The following is a 19,321-nucleotide window of genomic DNA, read 5'->3' on the forward strand; positions in this document are numbered from 1 at the left end:
AAAACACTGGAAATCAGGATGCTCACAGAACTAAGTGAGTATGGTCACAAAATAGAGGAAAAAGTGAAAGCTATGCAAAGTGAAAGAAAGAAAAATATACAGGGAACCAACAGTGAAGGGAAGGAAACTAGGACTCAAATCAAAGATCTGGAACACAAGTAAGAAATAAACATGCAACCAGAACAGAATGAAGAAACAAGAATTCAAAAAAATGAGAGAGGCTTAGGAACCTCTGGAACAACTTTAAATGCTCCAACATTTGAATCATAGTGGTGCCAGAAGGAGAAGAGGAAGAGCAAGAAATTGAAAACTTATTTGAACAGATAATAAAGGCGAACTTCCTCAATCTAGGGAAGAAAATAGACTTCCAGGAAGTCCAGGAAGCTCAGAGAGTCCCAAAATAGTTGGACCCAAGGAAGCACACACCAAAGCACATCATAATTAAGTTACCCAAGATTAAAGATATGGAGAGAATCCTAAAAGCAGCAAGAGAAAAGGAGACAGTTAACTACAAAGGAGTTCCCGTAAGACTATCAGCTTATTTCTCCAAAGAAACCTTACAAGCCAGAAGGGGCTGGAAAGAAGTATTCGAAGTCATGAAAGGCAAAGACCTACACCCAAGATTACTGTATCCAGCAAAGCTATCATTTAGAATGGAAGGGCAGATAAAATTCTTCCCAGATAAGGTCAAGTTAAAGGAGTTCATCATCACCGAGCCTTTATTATATAAAATGTTAAAGGGACTTATCTAAGAAAAATAAGAAGATAAGAACTATGAACAGTAAAATGACAACAAACTCAGAACTATCAACAACTGAACCTAAAAAAAACAACTAAGCAAACAACTAGAACAGGAACAGAATCACAGAAATGAAGACCACATGGAGGATTATCAGTGGGGAGGGGGAAGAGGGAGAATGGGGGGAAAAGTACAGGGAATAAGAAGCATAATTGGTAGGTACAAAATAGACAGGGGGAGGGTAAGAATTGTATAAGAAGTGGAGACGCCAAAGAACTTATATGTACAACCCAGGGGCATGAACTAAGGTAGGGGGAACACTGGTGGGAGCGGAGTGAAGGGTGGAGGGGAATAAGAGGAGAAAAAAATGGGACAACTGTAATAGCATAATCAATAAAATATATTATTTTTAAAAAGAAACATGTGACCTCAGTATCAATCTCTACAATAAGCATAGTAACACCCATTTTATTGAATTATTGAAAGAACTAAAAGAGGCTGTATAGAAACTTGGTTAGCAGTACAGAGTCTGGACCTAGGCAGCCTAGGATTGAATTTTGTTACTTTAGGTTACTACCTGTTGACCTAGTAACATCTCTATACTTTAATTTCTTCATCTGTAAAATGGGGATAACAATAGAAGTTGCCTCATTGGCTTGTTATAAGGATTAAATAAATTGGTAGGTGCAAAGTGCTTAGACCAGTGCCTGGCACGTAATAAGTGATATATGAATGTTTGCCAAATAAGGGCATGCAAAGTGCCTGGAGCACTGATAGGTGCTTAGGAAATGGAAGAAGCTATTATTGTGTTTACTACAGTACTTCCTTAGCTGGAGTCTCTAAACTTCCGGAGAATAATTGGTTTTAACAGAAGTTCAACAAATTATCCAACTGTAAGAGTAGATTTTCTAACTCTACTGGGAGTCCTTTGCTCAAATTATTTAGGACTCACTGAGAAAGATCTTTGAGAAGAGTGTCTAGAGTTTTTTGCATTGATATGAAAATCTGACAATTGGCAACAGAATTTTAAAAAATAGATTGTTTTATAGCAGCAAAGGTATCCCTGAGGTTTTTATTACAAGTGTTTTATTTCCATCATTGTCTGGTTGCCCAGGAAGGGAGGCCAGCATACGCCCCATGGTTCAGAGTCTAGATCAGCAGACAGCCCTCCTCAGCAGGGCTTCCCGTGGTACACAGGACTGTGAAACCAATTTTGGGTTACCATGGCAACTAAGGGATCCTCTAGAAAATGCTCCAAATGAAACATTTGTTCAGGGCATCAACAGACATGGCCTAGTGGGGATAGAGAGTGAGGAGAGGGATAGAAATATACTGTCCCTGACCTTAACAAGTTGATGAGTCTGTTGGAAAGAGTGTGAAAAAAATTATTACCTTTTTAAAAAACATTTTAAAGCTTCTGAAATCAGATGTGCTGATGAGTGAGTTCATTTAATATTATGGGTTCCCCTGACCCAGATATATATTTTAAGTTAGTAGCTTAAAATGTCTTACAATCTATAATTTTTTGGAACTGAAGAAATTTGGTATACTGCTGTGCTATGTGCTATGACAGAAGCATGTAAATACAAATGACAGAAGGGACCTGGTCTGGGAGGAGGCTGGAAGCAGCATGGGTGTAGTTGAACTCCCTAGGAAGCATTTTGCAAGCTTCCGCTTTGATTCTGAATTATCTGGATACAGGAGATACAGGACTCTAGTAGCAGGATGCAAATCAAATTCCCTTTTCTCTCTCTCTCTCTCTCTCTCTCTCTCTCTCTCTCTCTCTCTCTCTCTCTCGTAATTATGGCATACCATCCTCACCTTATGACAAGAGATGACAAAAAGACGAGAGGAACAGGAGTTGGTGGTGGCAAGGCTTGTGACTACTGATGGCCAGCATGTGAGCACTCAGCCTGGCTCTTGCAGCTGCATGCCCAGACAGCAAGGAGCAGACCTGGTTGAGTAGGCTCTGTCTACAGCACCAGCTTTTAGCATGGCTACTTTTAGGGGCATCTCCAGCTAAACTAATAAGGAACTCTACAACTGGGGCCCTACATATTCAGTGCAGCACCAGTAATAGTCTCCTTCTTGTGGACTGGAGGGATACTTTTGTCCAAAAACCGAGAATAGCAAACACTTACATAGCTCTTCCCATGAAAAAACTCTTACACTGTTTTAAGAGCCTTATATAGTTAATACATCTAATCCATTCAACAACTTTATAGGTAGATACTACCAGTATCCCCATTTTACTGATGAGGAAATTAAAGCATAGAGAGGTAAAATAACCTGCTCAAAAGAACTCTGTGAGGAGCTGAGATTTGAACTTGGTCTGACTTTAGAGTCCATATTCTCTACTCTCTGCTGCATCTCAGACTTACCGTTAGTTAGGCCAGTATATATGGGGAGTCCAGGACCAGCCACTGACAGCTCTTTACTTTGACTTTAATAGTATATTCTTATCCTCAGAGAGTAGGGAGCAGGGACAGGAGGTAAAGGGTGGGAAAGGCTTCTATTAAACTTTGTCTCGCCACTCCAGGTATAGGATCAGATGGCGCCAGGGTTCCTGACTCTCAGGCCACCCCATGTGGCCAACTCCTTGTAGACAAAAAAGAAACCGCTCCCCTTTGCACCCTCTCCAGTTCTCCATCCACAGCCCCTTTCCTCATCCATTTACCCAGAGGCCGTTAGGGGTGAGGAATGTAAATAGAGAACTAAAGAACAGATTCTCAAATTAAAAATAAAAACACACAAATGGTTCATTGAAATTTGGGGGTCATTAGTCCAATTCTTAATTGCATAGATGGGGAAATTGAGGCTAGAGAAGAGAAGACGTGCCCAAGGGCACAGAGTTTCAGACAAAAGGTGGCACTTGCAGCAAGAAAAAGGAGACTCCTGAAAAGCAGCACTCAGCCTGCTGACTGGCATTTGCTCCTCTCCCCTCAGTTTTCCGTTTGTTTATGTTTCCGTTTTCTAGTTTACAGCTGTGACTGATACGTATGTCCTCTACTGAACTCTGGATTCTCCCCCATTGAGCCCCTGGGGACTGTCCTGAGCTTGATCTGGATAGAGTCTTTGCTCTGACTTCTGGCCTGAAGCTGGTGCTATTTCTGAGTCTGCTGGCATTGTTTCCCTCTGGCTCCTTGCTGGGCCTGAGTCCCCACCTGCACTGGCTGTGATACACAGCTAGTAAGGGATAAAAATAGGGCTTGATCTCAGTGTGCCTGCGTCCTATGTTTCATCCACTCAGCTACACTGCTTCCCAGGATTACTATCTCCCTACAGAAAGGAAAAGCAAGTTTGAATGTCATTTTGTGTATGTGAACTATAAAGTGAGTTTGAGTGCATTTCAATTTTGCTCTTTGTTTCCTTTTTTTGCCATCTAGTCGTCAGGGACAACCTATTCATCAGGCATGGCAAGCGGCGTCTAGGGTCCATGATATTTTTAAGGGCCCATGAAAATATTTTAATTTTAATTTATTTTAAAGTCAGAATAAAAACTGATAGAATAATAAACATATTAGAGTGAATCCAATGTACTTAATGCCACTGAACTGTACACTTAAAAATGGTTAAAATGGTAAATTTTTGTTATATATATTTTAATACAATTTTACAAAGTTAATTCAGTTTGGATTATATTCATCTTTATATAACACAGTTGTAAAATATAACTTTAAATATTTTTTGTCTAGAGGAAGGGGCCCACAAATTCAAAAGTGCCCAGGGCCCATGAAACTCATAATTCAGCCCTGCTAGTAGTGAGTAGCTGGTTATTTCATATTAATAATAAGTTTTGTATTTATGGACCAAATCACATGGACTGCACCTCTCTCAGTTGTCCATGGTTTCAAGGGCCTGACCATAAAGGTTACGTACTATTAAAAAACAAAATTCTACTGAGTAAAATTTAAAAATCTTATTGGCTTTATTGAATAATTCACGAATCAGGTAGCATCCTATATAGTAAACAAATAGGAGCTCCCATGAACTATACAAAATGGAAGGCTTTTATAAGCAGAAACGGGGAAAAAGACATTATTTCAGGCTTAGGTAACATACCTATATGGGTGGAAGAGGTTTTATTGGGGATTACCTCACTAGTGCTGACAGGTAATTCCAGGTTGACTGGCTAAAGGTTATATTCCTAGGAAAGACTGAAAGTGCAATTAGGTTAGGTACAAAGTCTCAATCTGGTGATATGTGTTTAGCACAATTTACTACATTTTGGGCCTATTGTCACTTTTTAACAACACCATGACCCAAGTTCCCAGCACGTGCTAGCTGATGCCAGCTACAGAGATTGTTTAAGTGAAATGCTCAGTGTGGTATCTCTTAAAGCCTTGTTAGTTTTAGTCTCCACAGTACAGGTTCCCCCTTAGCACAGTGAAGCCAGACACTTGGAGCTGGTCAACTTTACTCCAACAGGCATTTTTAATGCCTTTTTAAGTTAATAGGTCTCTCTGTTTGGCTACCCAAATGGCCCTCTGGTGGCATTTCCTGACTTTTGTTTCCATGCAACCCAGTATGACTTTGTAAATATATATCTTCCTGAAATAAGATTATTCAGTGACTCCTAATATTTTCTTTATTTCAAAAGCTTGATGGTAGAAATTCCACTTTTCATGGCAAGTGAAATAAACTAACTAAAGATGGCTTTAGTTTGGGCTGGAATTGTACCAGCGTGCTTGGTACAATTAATACATTTGGGAGAATTAAATAGATTTTTTTCTGGTACATGGTCTGTATTTTAATGAGGTCTTTCACACACAGGCCTTTGGGGAAAAGATCAGGAATGGGTCCTTGGAAGTGAAAGGTGTGGGGATCCCTGGAAGTGTCTGAGCAGAGTTTACCTGACCCTTCTGGGAAGGTAATGCCACTCCAGCCATAGAGAAATTACTGACTAGCTGACTCTGGGAGAAGGGATGGGGGACAATGAAGAATCGTCACATTAAAATTCAATGCAAAGTGAAAGCTTGTCTTGAGCAAGGGTGAATGACTCAGCAGGAAATCTGTTTCCAGGATTCTAGTTACTGCTCTATCTGAAATTTCAATAGTAGATAAAAAAGTAGATTCTCATTATCTACTTGAAGTATGTTATATGCGAGAGCGAGATCTCTCGTTCCAGGAACTGACAGACTCAGACTCTTAAGAGATTTATAGATGGTTTATTGGCCAAACAAACTTTACCTGCGCAGGGGCGGACTCTCCCAAAGTGACCAGAGTCACGGTGCTCCGTAGAGCTGCAGATGAGAGCCGCGCCAAACGCTCACAGGCTAGCTCTTTTATAGGGTGAGAAGCAAGCAAGCAAGTTACAAAAGCGGGAGTTGCTGTTATCTCTGCATAGCTCTGAGCTCTGGAGGAGTTTTGCTCTGGGTTCAGGAGGAACTATCTGTCTGTCTCCTGTTGATAAGCTTATTTCGGATGACGATTTGTTTCTCTTCCTTATCCATTCTAGTGACCTTCAAGAGGTTTTCTGCTTAGCAATGCCTATAATTGCCTAGCTCTCTTGCCTAGCTCTCAACATTCCCCCATTTCCTTGTTGGCACTTATGAGTCAAATCCTTGAATCATCTTCCTTATGGGGAAGGATAGTGTAGGGCTGGGCTAATACTATCAGCTTGATGGTCTCTATCCTTTCCTTAATAAAAGACGTAAGCTTATTAATGACGATGGGGCTACAAGTTAAACAGGAGTATAATTAATAAAGGCCTACTAATAGAGGAAATCAGGGTAGTCAGCTATGGGGACATCTTATAGATTCCTGTGTACTACGTTGGTTTTTCTAGCTTTTCTTGTTCTTTCAGCCTCTGGGTTAAGACCTTAATACTATCTCTAATTATCCCTGGATGATTAGCATAAAAGCAACAAGTTTCTCCTAATGCTGCGCATAATCCTTCTTTCCTTAAGAACAATAAATCTAATCCTCTCCGATTTTGGAGAGCTACCTCTGCCAATGAATCTACCTGTCTTTCTAAATAAGCTACTTGATCTTGCAGCAGAGATATGTCCTTAGAGAAAATCTGCAAAAGCTGTCTCAACTCTAATTCTCCCTGAATGAGGGCTGCAGCACTGAGTGCAGTGGACCCTAAGATCCTCACAGTGGCTACTATGGGTATAAGCGGAACTCTCTTCTCCCTAGTCCTGGAGGGGAGAACAAAATCTGGGTTTCCTGCATAGATACACTTGGGGAATTATGTACCCAGTTACACAAAACTCTGGATAAGAAATTGGTGGCAAACAATGGTACACCTTGAGTTCTGGATCCTATTACAAATCCCTTCTTGGGGCCCTCCTCTTGGCTGCACCCTGCTTCAATCCTTCCTTTCAGATATATAACCCCTTTATAATTATATAAAGGACAATGGACGAAGGTCTCATCTTCTTGTAACTGCTTCCGGCTGGACATGGACGTTGTCCTACCTAACCTTGGGTCAGGGGTGCCCTGGAAGGGGGTGCAGCACGGAGGGAGTCCTTTCCTGTAAGGGGAAGGACTTCACAGAATCCAAGTCAGTTGGCTGTCACTGCGAAGTTGCAGGCTCGGTGTCCAAAGGCTGGCCTTACTGGACAGTTGACATCCTCGTCGTATTCTGGAGGTGAAAACAGACTTGGCAAGAGAGTTGGAAGGCACAATTAAATCATAATTACTGAATAACAAAGGCAGGCACCTAGGTAAAGAATGGCTCATCTGGAGGAAGGTGTATGAGACATGCTACACCTATCTAAAACCCTGTGGCTCACTACACTTCGCTCGGGCTGAGGGGAATATATCAGGATTTCCCTCCTTTCAGATCTCTGGGCCCTTTCTGTTTTGGCTATTAGGACAGAAAAGGGAAGATAAACTCTGAAGTGAAGCCTACAGACCGCCCGAACCCTTCACTAACTAAACTACCTAGTTTAACTAAACTAGTTGAGTCTTAGGGGGAGATGATGAAGGTGGGCTCTTTAAGTGAGGCCTATACTGCAACCAATTGCTCAGGTAATAAGGCCATAGTCCCACGCCCTATGAAAACAGAAGGAGGAACACACAGGTTAATTTACACAACCACTTCTAAGCCAGTCTCTGTGCTGGTGAGACTGTCTTTTGGGAAGACATTCAGTTGCAAGGCCCTTGCTGCAATGACATCTAACAATGGCAATTTGACAGGTCCTTCGTGCCTATAAATTGAACATCTTTGATGATATTACAAACCCAGTTTTAACTTTCAAATGAAAACAGACTTTTAAGACAGTTAGCTGCATGATTCTAATATCTAATACTGAGCATTGTGATTTTCCTTAGACTATGATTTTTCTCCTTAAGATCACCCTTATTGTTATTAAAGTGACTACTTTGAGTCTAACTTTTAATTCTGCCTGTTTATTTGCATAAACACATCAAGAGCAGCCTGGATCGCCTATAATCTTTAAGTTTGCCTCGCTGGAACTCACTCAGGGAACCTTTAGACTGACTTTTAGTCTGCCCCTCAGGGCACAGAAGCAGAGCCACACATCTGCCACCTGGCTTCGCCTGTACCAGTTGTTTCACTTAAATCCTTGAGGCTTCCGTTGTGCCTACAGGTTCCTTTTTAGCCATCTTTCAGGAAAGCAACCTTCGTTCCTTCCCTGGAAAGACTGCCATGAACCGCACAATTAACCAAGGTACCAGGCTTCTTCTTGTGGGCTTTTGCTAGCTTCACAAGTCAATCTCAGTTCCTCAGGGCTTCCTGGTGACAACCAGAACCCAGACATGCCTCCTTCAGGCGTGACATTCCAGTCAAAGTATCAGTTAACAAACCACTATTAATGACCGGTCTTAATGGATTTATGCAGAGAAACCTTATGTCATTACTTACTCCTTCAGAATGCCAAATTCTGGAGGGATCAGATAGGGAGAAAAATACCAAGTGCAAAGAAAATCCTTTTCCTTCTGATATCCTTTCATACACCTTCTTCATTTACATATCTTGCACTTTCCCTTGTTCACTTTCCTACAGAGTGTGAAGTTTTAACCATCCCTGGAATCCTCAATTTTCTTTTCAGAGAAGATACAGAACAAAATCTAAAACACAGACAGAGTTCTATAAGAACAGTACACAGGTAGAGGCATCCTCTTGCACCAGTGCGTCTACTGGGGCCTCTGCAGACATGCCATTCAGGTCCGGTCTCTTGGCAGAGACATGCTCCTTTGCCTCAGGCTGAAACACACATCAGGCCTAAATGACCCTTCCTGGGTCCCGAGTGGCAAAGGAATTCTCTCTAACCGGTTACAGGCGACCTTCGCTAGGTCTTCAGGTGACCCTAACTAGGTCTTCAGATACAGGGGGTTTCTGATCAGAAACAGAAGCAAAATGAAACCACATTCCTATAAAACCAGAAAACAAGTAGTTGAGGTTTCCTTTCCTCCAGGTTTAAAACTTTCACAACCTTTCTACATATTTTTGCCTATCTAGATTTAACTACAGTTTACCTTTAATCTCTTTCCTACTACACTAGTCAGGGCTGGAGGAAAATTTTTAAAATTTAGTAATATCACTGTAAGGAGAGGGAACTTTAAGCAAGACAGGAAGCCTAAAATCATTAAAGAAAAAAAAAATATTTGTCTCCATAAATATTTTTGAAGTTTTGCATGGCACAATAGAACTAAACAAAACATATGGCAAACATATTGTATCTTCACATAAAAGAATTTCTATAAATGGATTTTTTTTTTTTAGGCCAAATAGCTCAATGTTTTAAAAATATGAGCAAAGTATACAAGCAGGCAAACTACTGCTTTGAATCCTGCCACCCTTCTGCCCGTCCCAGACACCAGCACAACTCACAACTGGAAACAGATACTGGACACTGCAACTGGCTCCCGCCCAGACATGAGAGACCAGGCCCCCGAGAAGCCCTATATCACCCTGTCTACAGACAGGAGCGGTTTTATCAAAGATGGACAGGACTACCAGTACAGGCATCTTCTACTCAAAGTCCCTAGATAGGCAGGGACATCTTGCAGCTTTCTTAAGATTAGACCTTGCAAATGCCCTATCAACTCCGCCCTCTGTGCTGAAGTTCCTTTTGGCAGGGCTTGCTGCCAAATGACTTCAATTTCTGTGGTTACCGCAGCCCCCGAGTACCACTGCCCCTCTCCAAGGAAACTACTGCCATCCGAGAACAGAGTGAGCTCTGGCCTCTTTCACTAGCATGGCTGTGGCAGCCAGAGCTCGCAAGCAGGCTGGCCACCCTGAGGCTACTGGGTCCAATCTCCTGGACAAATAGGCCACGGGCCTTCCCCAGGGTCCTAAAGCCTGGGTCAGCACTCCCTTTGCAATGCCTCCGTTTTCTGCCACGAACAGCTGAAACGGCTTTCCTAAATTTGGCAAGGCCAGTGCAGGTGCAGATACCAAAGCTGCTTTAAGCCCTCTTAATAAGGTTCAGCGGTACTGGAGGGGCGCATCCCTTCCACCCGTGGTATTGGGGTCCCAATTGGGAGGCTGTGAAGGGAGAATACTCTCTAGCTCTTGGCGAGCTGCAGCAGTTCCCTTCCCTTCTCCCAACACAATCTTTGCAACCTCCCTATAGATTCTTTCCCTTTCTTCTGAGGTAAATAGAGTCTGACAATCATCCCAGGTTGGCTGGTGAGTCCTAAATATAATTTCTAGTAGGGAAATTAATTCCTGCGGTTTCTCAGAAAATGGGGGATTCTGGTGTTTCTAATTATACAGATCACTAGTGGAGAAAGGAACATATATCAACCGAGGGGGTGCTCCGGCAGGGGCATCTGGTCCGGGCGGTGCCTCACGGAGTGGCAGAAGTGCCGGAGGTGCTGGGGTTACTGGAGCCTCTTCCCCTTCTCTAGTTCCCCCTCGGGTGTGAGGAGGGCTCACGAGTGTCCCTCCCTCCTCCGGCTGGGTAGAATGCGGCACTTCCCTCCTAGGGTAGGGAGGGAGCACATTCAAGGGGTCTAACATGTCCTCCCCAGGCCCTGGTAGTCGGGGGGGAGGTAGAGTTTAGGCACCCTCCGCCCTCTTGGCACGGAGGGCTCCGGGAATTTCTTTTGTTTCCTCTTCCCGCGGCTAACAGAACCGTTCTCCCGCGGGAGGCACTCCTTCTTAGACATTTCTGAATATAGCCTGGCTTGTCTGGGGCTATATCTACCCACACATCGATGTAAACTATCTGATCGGGGTGTGGGGCTCTATAAACTGTGGCTCGAACTGCAAACAATACCGGGAGGTAGAAAGTCCCCTCTGCAGGCCATCCTGACACCAAAAGTCGGCCACTCTAGCTGGCAAAGAGTCCGCAGGAACTCCGGATCGAGCTGCACGCTCACGTAGCCGCGTGCACGACGCTGGAAATCAGAAAAGTTATTCAAGACGCAATCAAGCGGGGAGTTTGGGGTGGACTCCCGCTGGCCCATTTTCATGTTAGTTTCACATAACTGAGACAAACACACAAAACAACACAAACAGAAATGACAATTCAAACAGAAATGACAATTCGCTTTGCCCGCCTGGCCTCTCCTCTCGCGAGGACTTAGGTCTGTCTTAGCTAAGGCTGCCCGAGTAGAGTCCGGGTTAAACTCCCAGCCGTTATGCCGTATGACAGACTAAGGAACCGCAGGTTGGGGCCCACGCACGCTCCGTAGGCTGCTGCCCGTGGAGCCACACACTCTGTCCTCACACAATCAAACACAATGTTCATACCGCGGTTGTCACACTCATACACCAAACCAAATGCGATATCGCCACTGGGAGCCTCGCTCCGACTTTCCGAGAGCGTCCTCTCCTGGGAAAGTCCCCTGGGTGATACAAGCGGTGGCGTCCCACCTCTCACCTCAGAGCTACCAACCAAATGAACAGCCGTTCACAAACAAAGTGAGCTCACATACCAAATGGTCTAGACCTCCACAAATACGTAGTGAGGATCCTCCAATTTTAACTTACCCGGGCCCGGTTCCTTTCAGTTCCTTGACTCTAAACGGATCCCGCTGGGGCCTCCAAATGTTATATGCGAGAGCGAGATCTCTCGTTCCAGGAACTGACAGACTCAGACTCTTAAGAGATTTATAGATGGTTTATTGGCCAAACAAACTTTACCTGCGCAGGGGCGGACTCTCCCAAAGTGACCAGAGTCACGGTGCTCCGTAGAGCTGCAGATGAGAGCCGCGCCAAACGCTCACAGGCTAGCTCTTTTATAGGGTGAGAAGCAAGCAAGCAAGTTACAAAAGCGGGAGTTGCTGTTATCTCTGCATAGCTCTGAGCTCTGGAGGAGTTTTGCTCTGGGTTCAGGAGGAACTATCTGTCTGTCTCCTGTTGATAAGCTTATTTCGGATGACGATTTGTTTCTCTTCCTTATCCATTCTAGTGACCTTCAAGAGGTTTTCTGCTTAGCAATGCCTATAATTGCCTAGCTCTCTTGCCTAGCTCTCAACAAAGTAGATAATTCCATTACTCACCAGATAACAAACAACAAACATTTCCTAGAATATTTGTAAAAGTCCTACAGTGAAAGCACTGCTTAAGATCACAAATGCTTGGCACATCTGGTCATTAAGAGGAACTTGGCCTTTGGTAGAATGAAAGAGGTATTGTTTTTTAAATTCAATCCTACTTGTTTGATTGTCCCTGTAGTGATAGTTATCACTTCATATTCTTTTCTTTTTTTCATTTCACATTCTTATACTTAGTCCCCTATCTTCTGGTAACAGCTATCTCCTCCCCCAGTTTCACTGGGAAGTTATAAATACACACACACTCACTCCATTGTTTTCTTAATTGATTTAAGTAATATTTATTAAATGCCTACTCTGTGCTATTCTGGACACAGGGGCTATAGCAGTGAACAAATAAAAGTCCTTGATGAAAAATATTCAGGAATTCAGGAATGTGACCTGGGTTACCATTAGCATAAACTGTCCTTTAACCACTCATTCAGTAACTGGTTCAGAAATGTATACGTGTCTTAGATGGGAGACTGAGGCAAGAATTCAGAGGTAAGAAAGACAGGGAGCACTCTTAGGAGTAACATGTAAGGGAGTGAGGGAAGCCAAATTGAAAAGAAGTAAGGGTCAAGCAGAGAGGTCACTGTCAGGTAAAGTCCAGATTTGGCCCGATGTTGGGTATGGAAGGAGAAGCTTATCTCTGGAACACAAAATGCCCGTACAGTGCTGTTTCTGCCTTGAGGCAAGGGGGCTGTCCTTTTGTAACTCCTTACCCAGCAGGCATTGGTCTAGAGCAGTGATTTTCAACCTTTCTTATCTCATGGCACACACAAACTAATTACTAAAATTCTGCGGCACAACAAAAAAATATATTTTTGCCAAGCTGACAAAAAGTTAAGTATGATTTTGATTCATTCACATTGGACAGCTATTGTGTTAGCTGTTGTCATTTTTTTTATTTGACAATCTTAAGGGAAAGAGGTTAGTGCCCCTGACTAAATTGTCAGGTATTCCATATTTAAAAAAATATCTTGCAGCACACTGGTGTGCCTGCCATGACACACCATTGAGAATTACTCATCTAGAGATAGAGGCAATGTAACCTCCCACATACCCCTGGGCTAGGAGGCCAAAGGAAACTCTCATAAGTCAAGGTCACTGGTTTAAGCTGCTTAGCCACTTCCTTAAAACAGATATAAGTACCCTGGCTGGTGTAGCTCAGTGGATTGAGCTCAGGCCTGCAAACCATAAGGGTCATGGGTTTGATTCCCAGTCAGGGCGCATGCCTAGGTTGCAGGCCAGGTCCCTAGTAGGGGGCCTGTGAGAGGCAACCACCCATTGATGTTTCTCTCCCTCTCTTTATCTCTCTCTTTCCTTCTCTCTAAAAATAAATAAACAAATCTTTTTAAAAAGTGAGTGGTGGCAAGATGGTAAAGAAGGGGAGTGCACCAGCTGATAGAAGGAATCGGGGTGGAGCACCAAAATCATCTACTACTGCATGTGTCACAACCAAGCTAACTTTAGACAGTGAGATTCAATTCTAGAACTTCTGTTGGAACTATTGGGAAAGTAATCTCTCCTGCTTATTGTGAAATTAGTAGGATGCATGCCTGAAGCTGCTTAAGCCCACAGAGTCAGCTGAGAGGAAACAAGTATAGAGAAATGTGAAGAGACAGAATCCTGATGACTTTGTTTGAACCTCACAACCAGCTGTACAAACAGGCATGTGACCTTGGCTATAGGCGATGTCCATTTAGGCAGAGAATGAAAGCTGATGAGTCCCAGGGGCACAAATATTAAAGAGAGAGCCAAAGAAGGAGCACTCATGGAAGATGCTGAGAGGTCAGAGAAGTAGGAACTGAAACTAAAGAAGAGGTTTTGACCCTGTGTCAGTAATGTTTTACATAAATTCCTTAGGGGAATTAGTTTTCTAAAATATTTCCTGGGGGCACATTCCCCCTTTTTCTAGATCTCCTGGGGCTTTGAAATGGACATGCTCATTTTTGCCTGTAATCCAACACTGCCTTCTTGAAGATTCAGATCCATTGCATAACTCCTGCTCACCCTGTGATCCCACCCCTGGCCACAGTTTATTAGAAGCAATGGAAATCAATCCACAGCCAGTAGGAACCTAAAATAATGGGAGAAGAGGCACCTTGGGAAGACCGAAGAAATTGGTCCTCACAAAGAAACAGGCTAATAAAGCAAATACAAAAGAAGCAGAGACCAACTTTATGAGAACTGGAGGGGTAGTTTCACATCCTGACTTTCTAGTTTCAATCCTGTGTCATCAGGACATTTCCTGTTTTCAGATGATAAAGACATTGTCCATTGACCTCTTACAATAATGTGTGCTTCACATAAGCTAACTCAAGTGGCCCTTTGTTTTATTATCAGTCTTGTCTGAAATAGAAACAAATTGCCTATCACATGTATGTGGCCCATTAAACAGATGTGTATTACATTTAGACAATATAGTAGATTGATTTATTGGCACCAATTCTCTACCTTTGCCTGCATCCATACCCTTTGCCATGTGACTCTGCAGTTCCTCTCATTAGAGACAGAATGTATTTCTCCTTATTGTGTGCGAAGCCCCGTGACTTGCTTTGGTCAAAAGGGTGTTAGGAGACATTATGCAACTGAAAGCTTGAAATCTGCTTCTGAGGTTGGGTTTGCCCCATCAGCCTGAGTCCCTGAATGAACACAGATGGAACATATCTAAGCCTTACTCTTTCTTTTCATAAAGAAGAACAATATTTGCCTAAAAAAAGAGAGATTTTATGTATTTACCTTTTAGAGAGAGGTGAAAGGAGAGAAACATCAACGTGCGAGAGTTATATGGACCTGTTGCCTCTCGCACACCCCCAATTGGGGACCTGGCCCGCAAGCCAGGCATGTGCCCTGACTGGGAATTTAACCGGTGATCCCTTACTTTTCAGGCTGGCTCTCGATCCACTGATCCACACCAGTAAGGACTGAGCCCTATTCTTAATGAGGAGCCAAGCACAGGTGAACCTACAGCTTGAAGTAAAGCCAGCCAACCAAATCCCAGATTAGCTAACTCCCAGACACACAGCAAGAATAAACGAGCATGGGTTGATTTGCTACACAGAATTACTGTGACTAGAGCTCACTGATATGTACACTGATGATTCCTGGAATATTCTAGCCTACCAATGCTATTGCATTCTTCCTACACTTACTGAAATTTCTTTGGCCTTCCCCTCAGTTCACAGGGGGGCCTGTGTGGTAGGCCCAGCTTTGTGCATCAGGCCTCATAATATGAGCTATTTTGAGGTTCCACTGGACACATGACCTTTGGTTCTCTTCAGGGCCCACTCTAAAAACATTATTCTTCAAGTTCATGGCTTAACCCTAGCAAAGCTGATGAAGCTTATCTACAGCAGGTGCTGAATTTTGGAGCCTAACAGCAAAGTAGTGCCAACTAACTTTTTTCTGCCATAGCCAGACCAATAGATAGTTAAGTAAGAAGGCCAAAAGACACTGATACATAATCTACATAAATAATCTCATTTAATCCCTATCTTGAAGTATCTTGAAGTATGTATTACAAAATGTTATATTATCTCCATTTTTCACTGGAGATTGAGAGAATTTGAATGAAATGCCCAAGGTCACCAAGTTGGTTCATGGAAGAATGAGTCAGGATTCAGGTCTCCTAAATTCTGGTTGGTGTTCTTTCCTCTGCCTACCAGTGTGTCCTCCACAGCAGTGCGTCCAGTTCTTTTCAGCACATACCAGCTATCCCAGCTGGAAGGGGATGCAGTAGTCATGGAATTCCATTCTCTTACTTCAGAGGGGAGATTAAGTGAGATCAAAGTGGCAGAAGTTTGGGGATTAGAATCCAAACCTCATGACTGAAATCAAGGGCATGTTCAGGGTACCAGGCTGTCCCAGTTCTTCTGCCAAAGAAAGAGACTAAAATTCTTTTGCCAAAGAAAGAGTTTATTTTACAAGGTCAGCCACACTGTAAGAGAAATACAAACAGAAACTGCCTGGTGATTACCCAGTGTATCCCAGTTTATGGAGTCTAAGGTATCCCTCTAGACTCCCACCAGCTCTGGAGGTCAAGAAGTCCTGTGCCCTCTGCCACTTCTCCCTGGAGTCTCACAGTGTTTGAGTGTTCCACTCAAATCATAAAGGGGACAGACGAGGGCCAACTTCTGTGCTGACCTATTAATCCTGCCTCCTGGCTACATGGAAACCGAGAGATGCCCTTCCTAGAGACTGTAGCTGCACTCTGTGAATGCAGGCTGAGCTGCACTCACAGCCTGTGTTGGTTTGTATTTCTTGCATTTCAAGGAGCCAGCAGGTGGAAGGTCACAAGAAGATCCCATTAAGGAATATGAAACATATGCTTACATGCTCCTTTTTTTGCTGTCAAGAAGACTGAGGAATTAATTAACCACTAATGAATTTCTAGAAGTAAACATTGATAGTGCCAGAATCAAGAGTGCAAGAGAAAACACAAATTAAAAAAAAAAATACAGACTATGAATATGAGTTTGTCCAGTTGGCTACTCCCCTTTCTCTTCTCCATAACTCAAAGTTTGAAAATGTTATTACTAAGACATATCCTCCTCCAAGTAGCAGCAATATTTTGGAAGGACTAATTAGTGATGCATCAGAAATTAGAATAGAGCTTTTAATATTTGAAGTTAGGGGGGAGGGAGGTATAAGGGAACTAAATGGTAATGGAAAACATACAATAAAAATTTTAAAAAATATTTGAAGTTAGGATTGTCCAACTGTATTTTTACTTTTCTTAAGTATAGTGTCAAAGTCTACCTCCTTCCTTATGGACAGCTGGGCCATCCAGCTCTGTGAGTTTCTCTATCGTGAATGTCATGGATGTGGTGATATACCACTCAGATCCCTTTCATTGAAGGATCACTGCAACAGCTGTTAGGAGTGCTTTTGACAGGCAGCATTCAGCCATCAGCCCCTTCAAGGAGATTAGCTTCTCCCATGGTCAGTCTTTCAGGGCTGGCCATATTCAATGAATAAAGTTACAGAAAATAAAGGCCTGGCCACCTCTACCCAACATTCTCACTCTGAAACTTCCTTTGAGGGGCCAAGGCTACTGTTAGCCTTGCATCACACTTTCATTCCTCCTTCTGTCAACTCCTGCTTCCTTCTCCTTATTTCAGCAGGAGGTGATCCTAAAGGTACTTCCCAATAAACATCCTGCACACTAAATTCCATCTCAGATCTGCTTCTTGAAAAAGTTGATTTGAGATATAAACTGTTGTCATGTTTTTTCAACCTTGAAATAGACAATTTTTTGAGCAAGTTTAGATTCACAGCAAAGTTGAGCAGAGGGTGCAGAGATTTCCCATGTATTCCTTGCTCACCATAAACGCAGCCTCTGACATACCAAAATCCCACACCAGAGTGATTCATTTGTCAGAACTGGTGAACCTATATTGACACATCATTATTATGCAAAGTCCATAGTTGATATTGGGGTTCTATGGGTTTTGACAAATGTAAAAATGACATGTATCCACCATTATCAATAGTTACTTCAAGAATTTCTGCCTTATGTCTCTGACCATAGGCCCATTCTAATTAGGTTTATCATGGTCTTCTTCCTGAGTTTTTTTTAGTTTATATGCTGATCATCCCTCACTATTGTCACAACAGAAGTTGACCTTTGTCCAGCACCTCAGACCCTGAAGGAGGGAAAATCACAGAGGTGGCAGAGTCTGGATGACTAGGGATGGGGTATTATGACTAGAAACAAAACAGCTTAATTCATGAGGAAGGGCTTGCTGGGTTTAAAATATGATCTCCTCTTTAATTATTTTGTTATGTATACTAAACATGCTCCTTGTGAAAAGTAAAAATTGTATAGGCAAGTTTAACATGAAACGTAAAAATTTCTCCCACACTGAAGCCCTAATCCAATCTCTCACTCCACAGTTAATCAGTAACTGTGATTAATGATTTCCTCTGTGTTTGAATTTGAAGGATTGGTTTTAAGGGAGAGATGATGATTCTGGCTTGAGACGCATAAAGTTGAGGATTATGGTGTTATATCTTGGTGGCAATGTTCCAATAAACAGCTGGGTATTTTTAAATAGACAGTTAGAGAATTGAGAACTAATGAGGATTTTTTTTCTGCATTGTTAATGGTGTGAGGGAAGGAACTATGAGAAATAAGAGGGAGGGAAAAGAGCACAATTCTCACCCCTAGGCAACACCCACATTTCAGAGGTGGCCAAAGAAGGTTAGCCTCTTGAAGGAGACAAAACAATGGTCAGTGAGGTTAAAAAAAAAAACCCAACCAACCAACCAAACAAAAAAACGTTGAGAAATGCTTCCGTATTTTAGTGACATAAAAACTCTACTTCCCTGTGAAAATGCAATATATATACAGTTGGCATCCAATATTTCTTCCAGCAAGAAAACTTACAGGGAACATAATTGCATTTTGTGCTGTATTTTACTGCAGAACTTTCTGCTGTTTGCTCTTGTTCACCAGTCTCCTACTCTTAGTTTCTATATGCTGGACTTTGGGCCTCAGGTCTATGTAGACATGAGAAAACTGTAAGCTCTCCCCATGCCTCAGCTTTCTTTTTCCTTCTGCTCTCTGGCCATTGTGAAAACCTCTCTCCTGTCCTTCTGTGGTCAACTTCTAAAATGACCCTCAATGATCCCCAAATACTGGTATTTATACCCTTGCATAATGCCCTTCCCATACAGTTGGGCTGGGCCTAGTGAGTTGATTCTATGGCATAGATGAGGATGTCACTTCCATTGTTAAGTTATAAAATATTGTAACTTGCTAGCAGACTTTCTCCATTGCCTCTGGGCTTGAACATTTTAAATAAGCAGCCAAGTGGTAGAGGCTAATGTGGCAAGGAACTGAACACAGCTTCTAGCTATCAGCCAGCAAGGAACTAAAGCTCTCTGTCCAACTGCCCATGAATAACTGACTGTTGCTGACAACCCAAGTGTGAGCTTGGGAGCTGATCCTTCTACACTTGAACCTTCAGATGAGATTACAGTCCCCACATTAACACCATGATTGCAGCCTTGTGAGAAACAGTGAAGCAGAGGACCCAGCTCAGCTGTACCCAGATTTTTGACCCACAGAAACTATGAGATGATATATGTGTGTTATTTGAACCCACTAAGTTTTGG

The 19,321-nt window shown here is 42.7% G+C and overlaps 1 protein-coding gene and 1 long non-coding RNA gene across 3 annotated transcripts in view; both read right to left on the reverse strand.

Annotated features, from left to right (window-relative positions):
• SLC35G2 (solute carrier family 35 member G2) overlaps positions 1-19,321 on the reverse strand; it is a 105,912-nt gene that overhangs the window by 57,077 nt on the left and 29,514 nt on the right. The gene's annotated exons all lie outside the window — the stretch shown is intronic.
• LOC139441127 (uncharacterized) lies at positions 5,888-12,133 on the reverse strand. The gene is made up of 2 exons (XR_011651546.1): positions 11,652-12,133; positions 5,888-11,056 (listed from the first exon to the last, which is right to left on the reverse strand). It is a non-coding gene; the product is annotated as an uncharacterized lncRNA (long non-coding RNA).

The sequence above is a fragment of the Desmodus rotundus genome, chromosome 8, assembly GCF_022682495.2.
Source record: "Desmodus rotundus isolate HL8 chromosome 8, HLdesRot8A.1, whole genome shotgun sequence".
In the NCBI taxonomy this organism is placed as follows: Eukaryota; Metazoa; Chordata; class Mammalia; order Chiroptera; family Phyllostomidae; genus Desmodus; species Desmodus rotundus.